General features: G+C 40.0%; 1 non-coding gene across 1 annotated transcript; it reads right to left on the bottom strand.

Annotated features, from left to right (window-relative positions):
- Nucleotides 1-13,066: 13,066 nt before the first annotated feature.
- Nucleotides 13,067-13,229, bottom strand: LOC145271626 (U1 spliceosomal RNA). Its single transcript, XR_013866030.1, has one exon. It is a non-coding gene; the product is annotated as a U1 spliceosomal RNA (small nuclear RNA).
- Nucleotides 13,230-14,779: the final 1,550 nt, after the last annotated feature.

Below are 14,779 nucleotides of genomic sequence, written 5' to 3'. Positions count from 1 at the left end.
GCAGCAAAAGGACGGCCATTGACACCGTCAGAGAATTATTCAGACTCCAACAACTGGAGAGGAAATTAATAGTTTGGCTGAGAGGGTGACTGAATTAGTGATAAGAGCTTTTCCGGATCAGTCAGTCCAGGAAGGTGGACCGATTCAGGTTCTGTTGGCTGACGTGATGGGTGAGGCTCTTCTTGACAGAGATATATGAGCCGACGTGTTGAAGGGTAACCTCATTAAATTAAGTGAGGCAGTGGAGCTCGCGCAAACCAGTGATCGTGTTTGGGGGCATATTAGAAATTAAAGATTATTGGAGAAAGGTAGGGGGAACCCTTCCCCTGTGAGGACGCCGAGGTCAAAGCAGGCAAGAGAGGTTAAACCACCTGGGAGATATTTGAGGAGGATTGGGAGAAGGAGGCTGACCCAAATTTATTGAAGTGTGATATTCGATATGGTCATTATAAACCCGTGCCTGGGATGTTAGGATTAGTGTGTTTTGGGTGTAACTATGATGGACATAAGGCGGCGGATTGTCCGACCCGATGGGGAGGAAACCCGTGGGGCCTGCAGCCATACTGCCACCATTGTAACTAACATGGACATGAGACTAAATGGTGTGCAAAAGTTGGTGAGCATCGCTTGAGGAGGGGACGTTATGTTTGGCCAGAGCGACGACCTCCACCCGAGGGTAGATCAAGACAGAAGGCTCTGCCTCAAAAGATGAGTGAGCAAGTTGCTTGCGTCCAGACCGTCTTTACGCCGGTTTCGGGAAACGCCAGTGGGTCTCCCAAGATGCAAGGTCGTTGGCGACCCCATGCATATCAAAGCCCTCATGTTGATGGACGTGTTGACTAACCGGCCATATGGCCAGAAGCTGTCTGAGACTGCGCTGCTGGACTTGTGAGAACACTGATCACAGGAGGACGGCATGTTCTCGAGATTTCCAGGGCAGAAGAGAGGATGCCACCCCAGAGAGGGCACTAAAGTTTGGACGGACAGACGGAGCGTCAATGTGCAATAAGTGGTTATTGCCATCACCCATGCAGAGCTGGTCGATAAAAAAAGACACCACCTAAGGTGCGTCAACTTCTGACGAAAAAGGGGGGTTTGACCTGCTCTGTGGAGGTGGGAGAAGAAACGTTGACAGCTTTGGTGGACACAGGTGCAACTGTGTCGTTGATGGGGATGAATGCTTATGAGAGGATGCATGATGGGGAACCTTTGCAGCTCGAGGATGTGGAGTTGACTCAGGCGGACGGCATGGACCTTAAACTTGAGGGGGTGACCAATATACCCTTTAAGTTAGGTGACCAAAGTGGACAAATGAAGGTGTATTTCGCAAGGAATTTACGAAGAGAGTTAACACTCGGCAATGTCTGGTTGCAAATCCAGGGGGCGAAGGTTAGCTTTTGGCCACCTACTCTGACAAATTCGCCGATGACAGTCCCTTTGATCAAGACTAGATGGAAGGAAGACACCAGTCGTAAGGCGTCCAAACCAAAGTCTATCTTGGATAACGTGGGCATCCATGAGAAGGAAGGCCCACTTGATGGTGATTATTAAAGCTCGTCCGAGTGTGAAGAGATGATTAGCTGATCTGGCAATAGCCGTTAAAAGAGAAAAAGAAAAAGAGAAAATAGAGAGAATAATAATGATACTGAGATATTAATAGCTTAGCTGAGTCTCCTTCCAAAAATTGTACAGGTTTTCTGTCGACGGCAAATAGCATAATTTAATTTTGCAGAAAGAAAATGCAGAAAAAAACAAAAGGTTTTTGTGATTTTAAAATATTGCATAATTTTAACAAGGATAGAAAGGAAGAGAAAGAAAACAATGTTCATGATCCCTTGTGTGTGGATGTGGGAAGGAGATGAGAGAGAGATTCAGCCGGCCTCTGCTGTGTGAGAGACGGAGTGGGGGTCTGTATAGAGTCACATCGGCTGGCTCGGTTGGTGTCAGCGAGAGGGAAGGTGGGAGCGATCGTACTTGAATGTCATACCCTGACGACCGCCACTCACCCTCGAGCATATTGGAAGGGGAGGAGTATTTCGAATTATTGATTCTTCTCCTCTTCCTTTTATTTTTTTCTTCTTTCTGTCCCCTGGGTGTACATACCGTGTGATCGGATTTAATATTAAATGTTAGGAATATTAAGTAACATATTTTTTTCTAAAATGGAAAATGAGTATTGATTTAATCAGTCGTGAAGAATTTAAAACTTCTGAGAATTGTGTTTTTATGTATTAAACGAGAATAACTGGAGATATACATTTTTGAGAGTTGAATTAGATTTTTTTTGGAAAAAAAAGTTTTTGTTACCCCAGTCTGGTAGGATACGCTTATTAAAGCTGAACAGAATTAGTGAGAGTTCGGTCGAGGATAATTAAAGGCATTAGTTTCCGATATTAAATGGACCTTTGGAGGAATTAAAATTTTGCCCAAGTCAGGAAGGATTTCTTATTTGCGAGATATGAGTTAAGAGGCCGCACTTTTAGCAGGAATTACTTGGAATTAATTATTAGCATCAATGAGTGAATTGATAACTGAATTAATTTGTGCGTGAAAAGTGATTTATTATTTTTTGGATGGAGTTTTCCATTGCATGTAAATCAGGTGCGTGATTGGGAAAAAAGATAGAATTTCTCATGCGATAGCGAGGTGTTAGCTGAGTCTCCTTGAGGATATCGACCTGGAAGGACGGTCGATATTACACATTTTAGTGCTTGATTTTTTATAATTGGTTGGAATTGATCCGGGGCGTTTCAGCTGGACTGTTGGGATAGGTGGTGATTATGGTTGATGATTTTATAATTGGTTGGAATGGATCCTAGGCGTTTCAGCTGGACTGTTGCGATAGGTGGTGATTATGGTTGATGTTTTTATAATTGGTTGGACTGTTGGTATAGGTGGTGATTATGGTTTACCAGCCTTCATGTTACTCAGTGTGTCTGGACAGGGCCCGCTCGGGCACATTCTTTGGGTGAGGCGCTGGGGGCATGGTTAATATTTCATAATTTTTTTTATAGTTGTGAATGAGTTTGAATTATCGAACTAGGTTCGATAGATCGAGGAATCGTGTATTCTTGGAGGCGGAAGAATGGCACCTTCGACCTTCAGATCCCTGTGGTAAATTAGGGATGAGAAAAGATGGTGACGACTCAATCGAGTTCTTTTGTTGGGTGTGGTGACCGGGGACGAAGTGCTTTAATCGATGATACCTAATTTGCATGATCTGCTGACGCAGTCCTGCTGAGAAATCGACGAGGATAAAGGGTTTCTTAGCCCTTAAGAAATTGTTTTGTTTGATGCATGATGACGTTGGTCTGCCGCGGTTGTTCTTTAAGTGAGATGTCTTTTTGCCTGGAAATTAGTTCCTGAGTCACCTGCGAGTAGCTATTCGCAGGAATATGTTTTTCTTTGTTAGTGACTTTTGTACAACAACTCTTTGACATTTATGATTTTATGGGCGTTGCTATTGATGTAGCATGTTCCTTGTTATTCTTGTTGATGTTATTGGCCGACCATGCTCGCCTTCTTTCTTAGACAGAGTATCCACACACACGGTGTTACTATGGGAAGAGGGTCCCTGGTGATTTAATTGTGCTTTCAGTTTTGTTTTCTCGTCGTTCCATTTTTGGAGATGCATCGTCAATTGGGCATGGTCGTGTTTCTTTTAATGCCTTATTGTTGGGCACCCGGCACCATACGTTGTTATTGATGTATTAGTGGATGATTGAGTTGAGTATTGTGGAAATATAATAACATCCTGGGGTGTAGTGCGCGTTTGGAAGCTGAAAGAATATTATTGTTTGTATATATACCCCTCTGGGATCGACGAACTAAATACGAGGTTTATCAGGTTATTACTCCACCCGTTCCATATCCTCTAAACACACCCAAGTTAGGGTTGGTAGCCAGTTAAAGAGTGAAGTCAGAGTATGTAGCATTCAATATGGCTAGAGATAAATTTATGCTGTTGAATAAGCGAGAGGCAGGAATATGCCAAAATAATGGTCTTGGAATTTGCTGGTCACAGAGTCCATTGTATGTCACTGGAGATCAAGAGTTGTGTGTGTTGGGATTATTTCAGGGGGATGAGAGAGTGATAAATAGCGTCTGCAAGGTTGAAGTGGCAAGTGAAGGTATTTTGCCACTGGCTATACGAGTAGCTGGTTGGTATCAACGCAACAGAATGGAATTGTCTAAGGTATGTGGTAATACGGCTGCTGGGATAATCAAGGTGGGACCGCCTTTAACTATGGGAGAACTGGACAGGGGTTGTGAAGCCCGGGGAAAGGGCATAGGATTGCCTGCATATTATCAGGTTGAGGAACGGTATTTGTTAAAAGCACCTGAGGTAGAGTGGGCGAATGACCAATTGACTAACGTCACTGACCTCTGGAACCCCCCGATCCATCGTTCACCGCCACATTCCGTACTTAGGCTACTAAAAGCCATGGGAGGAGTTAGACAAATAGATTTGAATGAATTACAGGCCCGACTAAATGGTCTGGAGAATACAGAAGCTAGAGATAGGCTTCATAAGGTAGTGGTTACAGGAGCAGGAGTGAGCATGCTAGTAACGATAATTGTGCTGTTGTTGGTGGTTGTATGGTGCGTGAAGAGAGCGAAGATGGAAAGAGAGCAAGGTGAGCATTTTGAGGCTGATTGCATGGATGGCGGGAGAGACCCTGGTTCGAAACCGCCTGTGATTCTGGAAAATGCGGCTGCTGGTGCTGATGAAAACGAAGTGCAACCTGAAGACCTCCTTGATGCTGAAATCCAGAGGAACTCAAGACGACTTGAAGATCTTTTCTTTTTTCTTTCTTTTCTTTTCTCTCTGTTTTATCCAAAATTCTTCCAGTACGCGTAGCTGAGAACCGTCGAAAGAAAGTCCCAACAATACCTTGAATGACCATCTATTGAGGTGAGAAGTAAATTGTGACTGTGACTCTGGAAAAAACATTTTTGAACTATAATAAAATTGATGAAAAGAAATTGTAAAAAGAGAATAACTCTTATAAAGGCTGGAAAAAAAGAAGTCGAGTATTGTTATTTGAAAAAAAAGGGGCAAAACTTTTAAACAAGGGAAGTAACTCTTATGAGTTACTTGATGAACTTAATGCATTTTATGGAGTTACAATTTTATAAATGATTAAATGATATCTTTGAATTATTAATGTGAATTGAAAAAAAAGAATATATAACCAAAGAAAAAAAATTGCATGTGAAAAAAGAAATTATATTAGCCTGACGAACTTTTAACTTTTTAAATTTTTAATAATTTTACTTTGAACTTTTACATTTTTGATGATTTTATGAACTTTTTTGAAATTACTTTCTCATGAACTTTTGAATGAAAGGACGGAGAAGCCTGCATAAAAAGGGTGGATTGTGTATATTTTATCTTGTTGACGGATAATTTGAGGATGGAGAGAAGAGAAGGGTCTGTGAAAAAAATCTGACGGCGATAGAGTGGTGTGTTAAGGAATTACACTCTATTGAGGAGCTTTAAAACTACGCTGAGATATCTTATCATTTCCGGATGACACCAGATCACCCAAGGATTTAAGATAGAGAACATAAATATATATTTTTTATTTCATGTAAAAATAGATATTGTTTGAAACCAGAGAAATATATTTTTATGGCTAAAAGTTAATGACAGGAAATTTCACTTATAACATTGTCTGGCCTTAAATGAACTCAAAGTTGGATGTCAGAATTGACATCTGACCTTGGAAATCGTGAGAATGAGTAATTCAGATTTCAGGTATGGGAATCGTACCAACGCAAAATCCTAAAGCTTTTGATTTCATGGTGAATTCGTATTGGCTTAGAGAATTTCCACTCCATCCACATACCTTATTATATATACCACTGTCGTGCGAAAATTAGTCAATTTAGTAGAGTTGGGAGTCTAGTTGAGTCGCAGATTAGATTAGTTGGAGATTGCTTGTTGAATCCGAGAAGAGACGTGACCCCTCCACCTTCCTCATCCAACCGTCTCTCGCTGTCTGTGAAGAGATTTGAGACTGTGATAATTGTAAAAACTTGTACATAATTCTGGAAAATTAAGCTTCTGTAGATAGACTACCTGAGTTTGTCTTTCTTCCTGCCTGCTGCTCCGATATTCGCTTTCAGCCTACCAGATTACATGTAACAACCTCAGAGAAGACCAAACAACACGAGCCGAGATTTCTAAATAAAAAGGGGTCCTTAACCATCTTCTCGAGTGAGGGGTTACAGAGTTAATACATGTATATATATATATATATATATATATATATATATATATGTGTGTGTGTGTGTGTGTGTAGAGAGAGAAAGAGAAAGAGAGAGATTTTTTAAGTGTGTGTGTATACGTAAAGCCTGAAGTTAAATCTTTTTAAAAGGGTACTTACGTTTTTTGCCAAGACGAAGAGAAATGTTTATATATATATATATATATATATATATATATATATATATATATATATATATATATATATGAACAAGTTCTCTTTTCTGTATCGTTTACGTGTGATGACTAGTAATAGCAGATTGTCTATTGCTTGGGTGTGTATGCCCGTGTGCATGCTTGCGTCCTTAGCCAAAACAAAAAAAATGTTTTAGTCACTTTTTTATTTAAGAAAATGTTTTGAGCAATTTTCGTCCTGGTAGAGTTCTGGAAAAACGAGGAAAAAGGGGATTCAAAACGAGGTCCATTAGGAAAAAGTCATTGTTGCTTGTTCAGATTCTTGTCAGTAGTAGTTCACTTGTTGTTTTTCTTTGTTGAAATGTTCGCTTTTGCGGGACGAATTTTAGCTCGCTGGTTTTTCTGTGATGTGTCCTGTTTTACAAAAAATGAAGAAAATGCTTGTCATTCAGAATTGCTTGTATATCACGAGGGGGTCATCATTTTGGGGGTTTATTCTTTTAGGGCACAACCTAAGAAAATAAATAATTCAATACAAGTTTTTGAAATGACGAACACAACAACTTCATAAAAGGTAATACAGCAAAGGTTTATCAAGAAGAAGGTGATATGTTCCTTGTCAGAAGTTGGACTCCAGCTGCCTAGTGCTATCCCGATAGTTATTCCAGTGAAATCGTCAAAGCCGGCAGAAATAACACCGAGGTGGAGAGAGCGAAGGAAAAGGGGATAGAAAGGATCAATACGCCGTGTCCTTGATTGGTCAATACGTGCCCAAATAGCACAGGGGAGAGGCATTGATTCATGAATGGAAAAAAGTTCCAGTTGTTTCTGCTACAGAAGTCATATATTGGATCAACATAAATCATCAGATAACAGAAATGATAGGCACATATGCAAACACTGTTTAAACCATAGAAACCAACAACCGTCAGAATTTCTAATACACCATGAAATACCAGTAACACCATGGACGAAAGTAGCGACAGACATTTTTTTATTCATACAATAAAGCATATGTAGTAATAATAGACTACACAACGAGATACTTTGATATCTGTTACATAAGGGAGGGAGAAGAAGAGGATTTGACTTTGACACTTTACTTGAGGGATACTGGTACCCTGGTGATGACGTGCCCATTTTACTAATGAAGAGAAGAAGTTTACGACGAAGAGAAAGAGATATTACGAGTGTTAAGAGACGAGAGAACGGGACCCAAGATCCCTTAAACCGTTTGTCTAGTGGTTAGGACGCTTGTTATGTATTTATATGTTTATACTTTGATATCCACAAACTTGATGACTGTAAATCACGCATAGTGATCAAGAAAATAAAAAATTTCGTTTTCCACAAATAGTGATCAGCGACAATGGACCTGAGTTCGTATCATCAAAATTTAAACAATTTTTTGCTAAAGATTGGGATTTCAAACACATCACGACAAGTTCGAACTATTCATAATCCAATGGACTAGTAGAAAGAAATATACAAACTATAAAAATGACAAGAAACATGTACTGCAGTTTTATTGCTGTTCGCTGAGTGCTGATTGGATTTTTAAACAGGAATGCTAATTTGCAAATTAAGTTTGAAATTATAAGAGAAGATCAGCATAAGATTAACTGCATCGGTTTTGATAACAATAAGTTTTGATGACAATAAGTTTTGATAACAATAAGTTTTGATGACAATAAGTTTTGATAACAATAAGTTGCAAGTTTCATAATGTAATTATAGGTACGGGCAAAATGAATTCCGATGCTCAAAATGTATGAACATTTTGACCCCTGTCATGCTGTGTTGTGCATGGATTGTAAGAATAAGATTAGAACACGTGTGGTAAGAAGTGTATTAAATAATGATTAATTGCTATGCGCATGCATGAGTGCATACAAATGTTAGATCATGAAACCGGAACGAAAGAGTCTATATAAAAGTTACTGAAGCGAAAGAGCAGCGCTATCATTACATCTCCCTTTCTCTGGAAACAAAGATGACTTAGGTATGTAAAACAAAAAGAAAATGGAAAAGCTGGTTCAAGGTAGACTGTCTGAACAGCTACAGCGAAGCAGGGGATTATTCTGCCCCATGAGATGTTTGCTGGGAGGTTATGAGTGTTTGCTCACCATAAGTTCATTTTTGATGGTGGTCGTACCACCCTACCACTACGGGTACGTTTTTGAGTGTCATTTGGTATGTTTGGGGATGCACACACACAAGTGGATCCACAGACGTCACAAATTTTTGTGGAGCTGTGTTGGGGAGGTCTTGCGACATTTGTGAGGTAGGCGTCACTGGAATACTTTTTATGTGTTGTCGGTTTCTTCGCAGCACATGCCCATTGACATTCTCCAGGAGATAGGAGCGGTGACCATCTACCTGGGATACTACAGTCGCTGGGTCCCAGCTTCCAGACAAAAGATTCTGTACCCTTACTCGTTGAATATGGTATAGGGGTGGTAGATCTTCCTTAAGTGCATGTCGGTCAAAATACCTCTTTTGGTTCTGTTGGCGTTGTTGGAATGCGCTGTATATCTGATACTGATCATGCTTGTCGTTTCTGATTTTGGTGATCAGTGGAGATTGGATTCGTCTACCTATGAGTAGTTGTGCAGGGCTTGGTATGACACTTGAAATTGGGCTGCAGCGACAGTGCAGCAGTGCAGTCTCAGGAGTTGTTCCCAACTGTTTGGCTTTCTTGAGAATATTCTTGATAGTCCTTATTTGACGTTCTATGGAGCCATTCCCCTGGTGTCTCCGAGGTGACGTGGTCTCATGATAGAAGCCCCATTCTTTGGCTAATTCGCGGTAGAGATAACTTGAACAGTGTGGTCCGTTATCGCTAACTATCTTTGATGGTATGCCAAACTCTGAGAAGGTTTGGCGTGTGATGTTCACTATGACACTGCTTGGTGAATGATCAGGTAGGCGTTTGACTATAGGATACTTTGAGTAATAGTCAGCTATGATCAACATTGACTTCCGTGGAGATCAAACAGGTCTGTGCCAACTACGTCCCATGGCTTTGTTGGGATGTCATGTTGCATTAGCGGCTCTTGCATTTGAGAGGGCCGATGCTGTCGACAGATACTGCATGACTTTGTGAATTGTTCAATGTCTTTGTTTATGTTTACCCAGTGAACAGTGTTCTTGGCAAGGAGTTTTATGTTCTCTTGTCCTAAACGAGAAGCATGTAGCTGTTCTAATATGTCTTTTTGAAGTGGCTGGGGGATGACTATTTGCTGTCCTTTGAGGACAATTGAGAGCTGATCTCTTATGCCCCAGAACACTGTAATGTCAGTGGGCAGCTGCTAGATTGTCTCTGGCCATCCCGTGATGATGATCTCAGGTGGTTAAGCAGATGATCCGCTGACGTACACTGTCTTAGCTGTTCGATGTAATTAGTGGAAAAACGAACTGTATCAACCCGGACATCAAGTTCCATAGGGGCCGCATTACAAGATGGTGGTAGGCGCGATAATCCATCAGCCAATATGTTGTCATGTGAGCCTGAAGTTGTATCCTTGGAGTTTTATTAACATTCTTTGCAGACGTGCCGGGGCTGAGGTAAGCGGTTTGTCAATGATCAAAGTGAGGGGTTTGTGGTCAGTGACGACTTGAAAATTATGGCTATAAAGGTATGTGTGGAACCTCTGTGTGCCAAATACGATGGCCAGTAGCTCACGTTCGATACATGCGTATCTCTGTTCTGTCTGTGTGAGGCTCTTGCTAGCATATGTGAGAGGCGATAGATTGCCATCCTCATCTGGTTGTAGCAGAGCTGCACCGATTCTATGTAAACTCGCATCAAAGTGCATGTATATCGGTTTTTTGGGTAAAAATAGTGGAGCAGGGACGTTTCGAATACTTTACTTTTTATCTTTTTGAAAGCTTCCTCATAGTGTGGTTCCCACTGGAAATCAGAGTCCTTGCGTAATAGGTCACGCAACACTGCTGTCTTGGAACTGAAGTCCTTGACAAAACGAGAGAGGTATGTCATCATACTCAAGAATTGTTGCAGTTCCGTCTTGTTACGTGGTTCAGGCATTTTCTGTAGGTCACGTACATTCGCCGGGTCTGGTTTTAATCCGGTATATGTGTACAGATTTCCAAAAAAGGATATTTCACAGCATTTGATCTTGCACTTCTCCGAGTTCAAGGTAAGGCCTTCTTCGGTAGCGACCTTCATGAAACGTCTTAGGTTTTCATCATGTTCCTGCTCTGTCGACCCATATATGGTGATATCGTCAGCTATACCACAAGCACCAGTGCATTTCTCGAGTATTCTGTCCATCTCAAGTTGGTAGATGTCCTGACTGACACCCAAACCGAATGGCAGTCATTCAAAACAAAACCTTCCAAATGGTGTTTGGAAAATTGTTAGCGGTTGACTTTCAGGGTCGAGCTTTATAGGCCAGTACGCAGACTTAGAGTCGAACTTTGAGAAGAATTTTGCTTCAGCAAATCGGTGGTTGAGCTCCTCGACAGTTGGAATTTGGTTCTCTTAGGCCCCAGAACACTCTAATGTCAGTGGGCAGCTGTTTGATTGTCTCTGGCCATCCTGTGATGAGCTGGTTTAGCAGAGGATCCGCTGTCGTACACTGTCTTTTCGAGTTCCGATTTGATTTGTCCGCGCTTGGCTATAGGTGTCCTTCTCTGTGGGTCTATGTGGCATGGTACATTGGGGTTGACAACAAGCTTGTGAGTGTTCCGAAATTCACCAATACAGTCAAATCTCTCAGGGTATAGATGCATTAGGTAACTACACTATTGATGAGTTGGTGCTGGGCTGAGATGGCACAGTTCGTTGTCACTACCCTAGGAGCCACTGATGTTGGTATGCCCAATATGGCTGCTCCTGGTACATCAACCACATAGAATTGGGTAACCAGCCATGGGGGGTTTTATACTTGCACCTAAAAGTTGTGGTGCCATAACAGTTTATCCTTGTATTGTTGTAAGCTGTTAACAGACATTGTGTTGAGGTAAGTGATCCGGGCATTGGGTTTCCAGCTTCGTCTATACTGCTAGGGCACATGTTGCGGAATATGCGGATAGGCAATGTATTTGCTTGTGCCCCTGAATCTACTTTCAGGGTGAAGGTACGAGTGCCTGGGTGGTCCCTTAGCTTAATGCTTAGATCAACAAATGTCTCATTTCGAGGATCTTTCATGTTTGCTGACTTTCCGCTGTTAGTTGTGATGGAGCTAAAGGTGAGGTTCTCCATTGCCGTGCCTATGTCAGTCATGGCTTGGTCATCGTGTTACGCGACGCTGTTTATTTTCTTGACAAACTCCCGTTGTTGGTTATGACTGTTATGTCAGGGCCTTCCTTGTTGTCTCTCGGTGTTGTGCTTCCCTGAGATGCAAACTGTAGCCCAGTGACCTGTTTTGCCAGATGTGTGGCATATATCATTTTTGGTAGGGCAGTGTTCTTTGCCAAAACGGTAAATGCGTCCACAATTTTTGCAGGGTTGTCCGCGTTTTTGGTCAATCCCTTGCCACTGGTTTGTACCACGGCTTATTGCGGCTATCTGTGGTGATTCCTGTAACTGGTGGAGCTGGTTGACATACACTCCTGAAGCCTCGTGTGAACGGGCTAATCTAACAGCTTCCTCGATTCTGTAACCCTTAGGTTTGTTTAACAGTTCTTTTTGCAGTTCGAGTATTGGTGTGCTGGCAATTAGTAACTCGACGAGGCGTTCGTTTAATTTGTCGGCACTGAAATCACATTTTTTTGTCAATAGTCGACATCTGTTGATGTCGGTTGTTTCATTTTGTCTCTGCTGGTATTTTCCGAGTTCCAGTCTACAAACGCGGTGATTTGTTGCCGGTTCTAGCTGCTCCAAAAAAGCAGCAAATATTATTTGTGGATCCTTGCGATCATCATCCGACATCGACCAACTATTATACCGGCGTAAACCGTCTTTGCCGGTCGCGAGAAGTATTAGAGGGGCTTTATCCTCGTGTTTCGTCGCTTTGACTGTGAAGTAAAGTTCCATTCGTTGTCGAAATAGTTTGAATGATTCGGCAATACATGTCGTGCACCAATCAAAACTAGGGACTTGTAATGAAACTGTGGCTACGGCGATAAGAAAGTGTGAAGAAAAAAGGAACAGCTAATTTGTATGGCGTGGGTTGTTGGAAAAAAAAGTTCATCAAGCGAAAATCGTTTTTTTTGTTGCTTTCTTTTACTCGCTGTTTTACCATTTTTTAAAATTGTCTGTGACGTTATAAGATTGTGTGTTGTATGATAATATCGCTGCCACCATGTCATGCTGTGTTGTGCATGGATGTGTAAGAATAAGATTGGAACACGTGTGTTTGGTTAATAAGAAGGGAACTGAATAATGGCGCTCTGCTTTATTGATTAATTGCTAAGCGCATGCGTGAGTACATACAAAAATTAGATCACGAAATTGGAACGAAAGAGTCTATATAAAAGTTACTGAAACGAAAGAGCAGCGCTATCATTACAATTTAAATGCAAATTAGATACAATCAGAACGTTGGAATTGAAGTGGATAATAAACTGGTCGAGAGAAATGGAGTATTTCTTGGTATTACAGAGATTAAGGGTGATTAAGCGGAGGGAGTACAGACCTACGAGTGAGATGTACTTGGAAGAAACAGGAAAGGATTTCTGATTTTGATTGGATTATCAGGGTAAGCGCGTACGCAGACCCCACACTTAAAAATAGCACGTCCGAGTCGTCCACATTTGGGACGATCGCAAAGGTCAACCCAACCGCAGTGCAATGGATGGGCCTCATTCTGGGGGAACGACCGTAATGATCACCGTTACTCCTACGTAAGGTAAGGCTATTTATTTGCTTCCCCACTGAGCAAATTAGGAAGAAAGCCGTTTTTTAATGTGGAGAGAGAGAGAGGGAGGAGGGAGGGAAAAGGGAACCGGGCCTTATTTACGTAAGTCTCACCAATATCAGTAGATCAAAACATTTTCATTCACTAATAACAATAATCTATAACAAATAATTTACTATCATTTAAACGTACCAACAGTTTTACAAAATACCTCAATTCTTAACAAAACTTACACTTTACTGTAATATTCAATGTCAAGGTCGTTTACATGTGAACAACATAAATTCATAATCTTTTCAATGAGAACAAATACAAACGAATGAAAACTTTTAGAATTCAAACCAAAGCACGAACAAAAACAACCACATATTTATGTAATTAAATCGAACTGTTTTGTATGTCATGAATTGGCACTTCTACAGTTTAATCAAGACATTAAAAAATGAAAATATTGAAAGAAAAGTTATAATTTACGTACCCGTTATGGAATGAAGTTCTCCGAAAAAATAACGTAATTTGATCAATATATATTTTTTTTTACAGAGAAAAATCAAATTTTAATGAAATCGATATATTCTCGCCATTTGGCTATTTAGGGACACAAGTAGAAATGGCTTTAAACGAAAAAATGATTAACAAAGGACCAAAATGAAAAAATATTAAAAAAAAACACAGAAACTTTGTAAAATAATTGAAAAAAACAATTATCTAAGTATTTTTCTGCTCTTGTTTTAAGCGATGATTGGAGTTATCTCCTCTAGATGTTACTCGATCGATCTCATTAAAATTTAATCTTTTCAAGTGGGGACGGCTTTAAACGAATGATTAACAAAGGACCAAAATGAAAAAATATTTTTAAAACTTTGTAAAATAAATGAAAAAACAATTATCTAAGTATTTTTCTGCTCTTGTTTTAAGCGATGATTGGGGTTATCTCCCATTGGTGTTACTCGATCGATCTCATTAAAATTAAATCTTTTCAATGAGAACAAATAAAAAAACTGCTTGATCAAATTAAGTGATTTCTTTTTTCATGAAAACTTTATTCCATAACGAGTACGTAAAATATACATTTTTTAAATATTTGCATTTTTTATGCCTTGATAAAAATGTACAAGCACCCATTAATCATATCAAAGCACGGATGAAACAAAATTAAAAATTACGATCTGAAGTGTTATTTCGCCTTACATGAGCAGTAATTTAAAAAATGCCAATAGACCCTATATATTTTTTTCATATGTTAATCTCTAGGTGTATCAGAATTTGGGGAGGTGGGGGAATTTTTGACACCCCTAACACGAAACTGCGAATAAAATATAAACAAAAACTCGTAATTTCTGTTTTGAAAGTGGGTTGTTTATTTTCTTTATGAATTATATTTCCAAAATAAACTATTAAAGTTGTATAAAAAGTAATAGAAATAGTACTTTTTTATTTTTTAAAAACAGTAATGAAATCAAGTGAATTTTACGAGTTAAGTATTTTTCAATTTTTAAACTTTAAAAATCTATCAAACTTTTTATATTGATTAAATTTTTACGATATT

This window comes from Euprymna scolopes, chromosome 46 (assembly GCF_053919585.1).
Source record: "Euprymna scolopes isolate OS-2025 chromosome 46, ASM5391958v1, whole genome shotgun sequence".
Classification (NCBI taxonomy): Eukaryota; Metazoa; Mollusca; class Cephalopoda; order Sepiida; family Sepiolidae; genus Euprymna; species Euprymna scolopes.
Note: the sequence above shows the minus strand (reverse complement) of the source record. Positions and strands in the feature narration are given on the sequence as shown.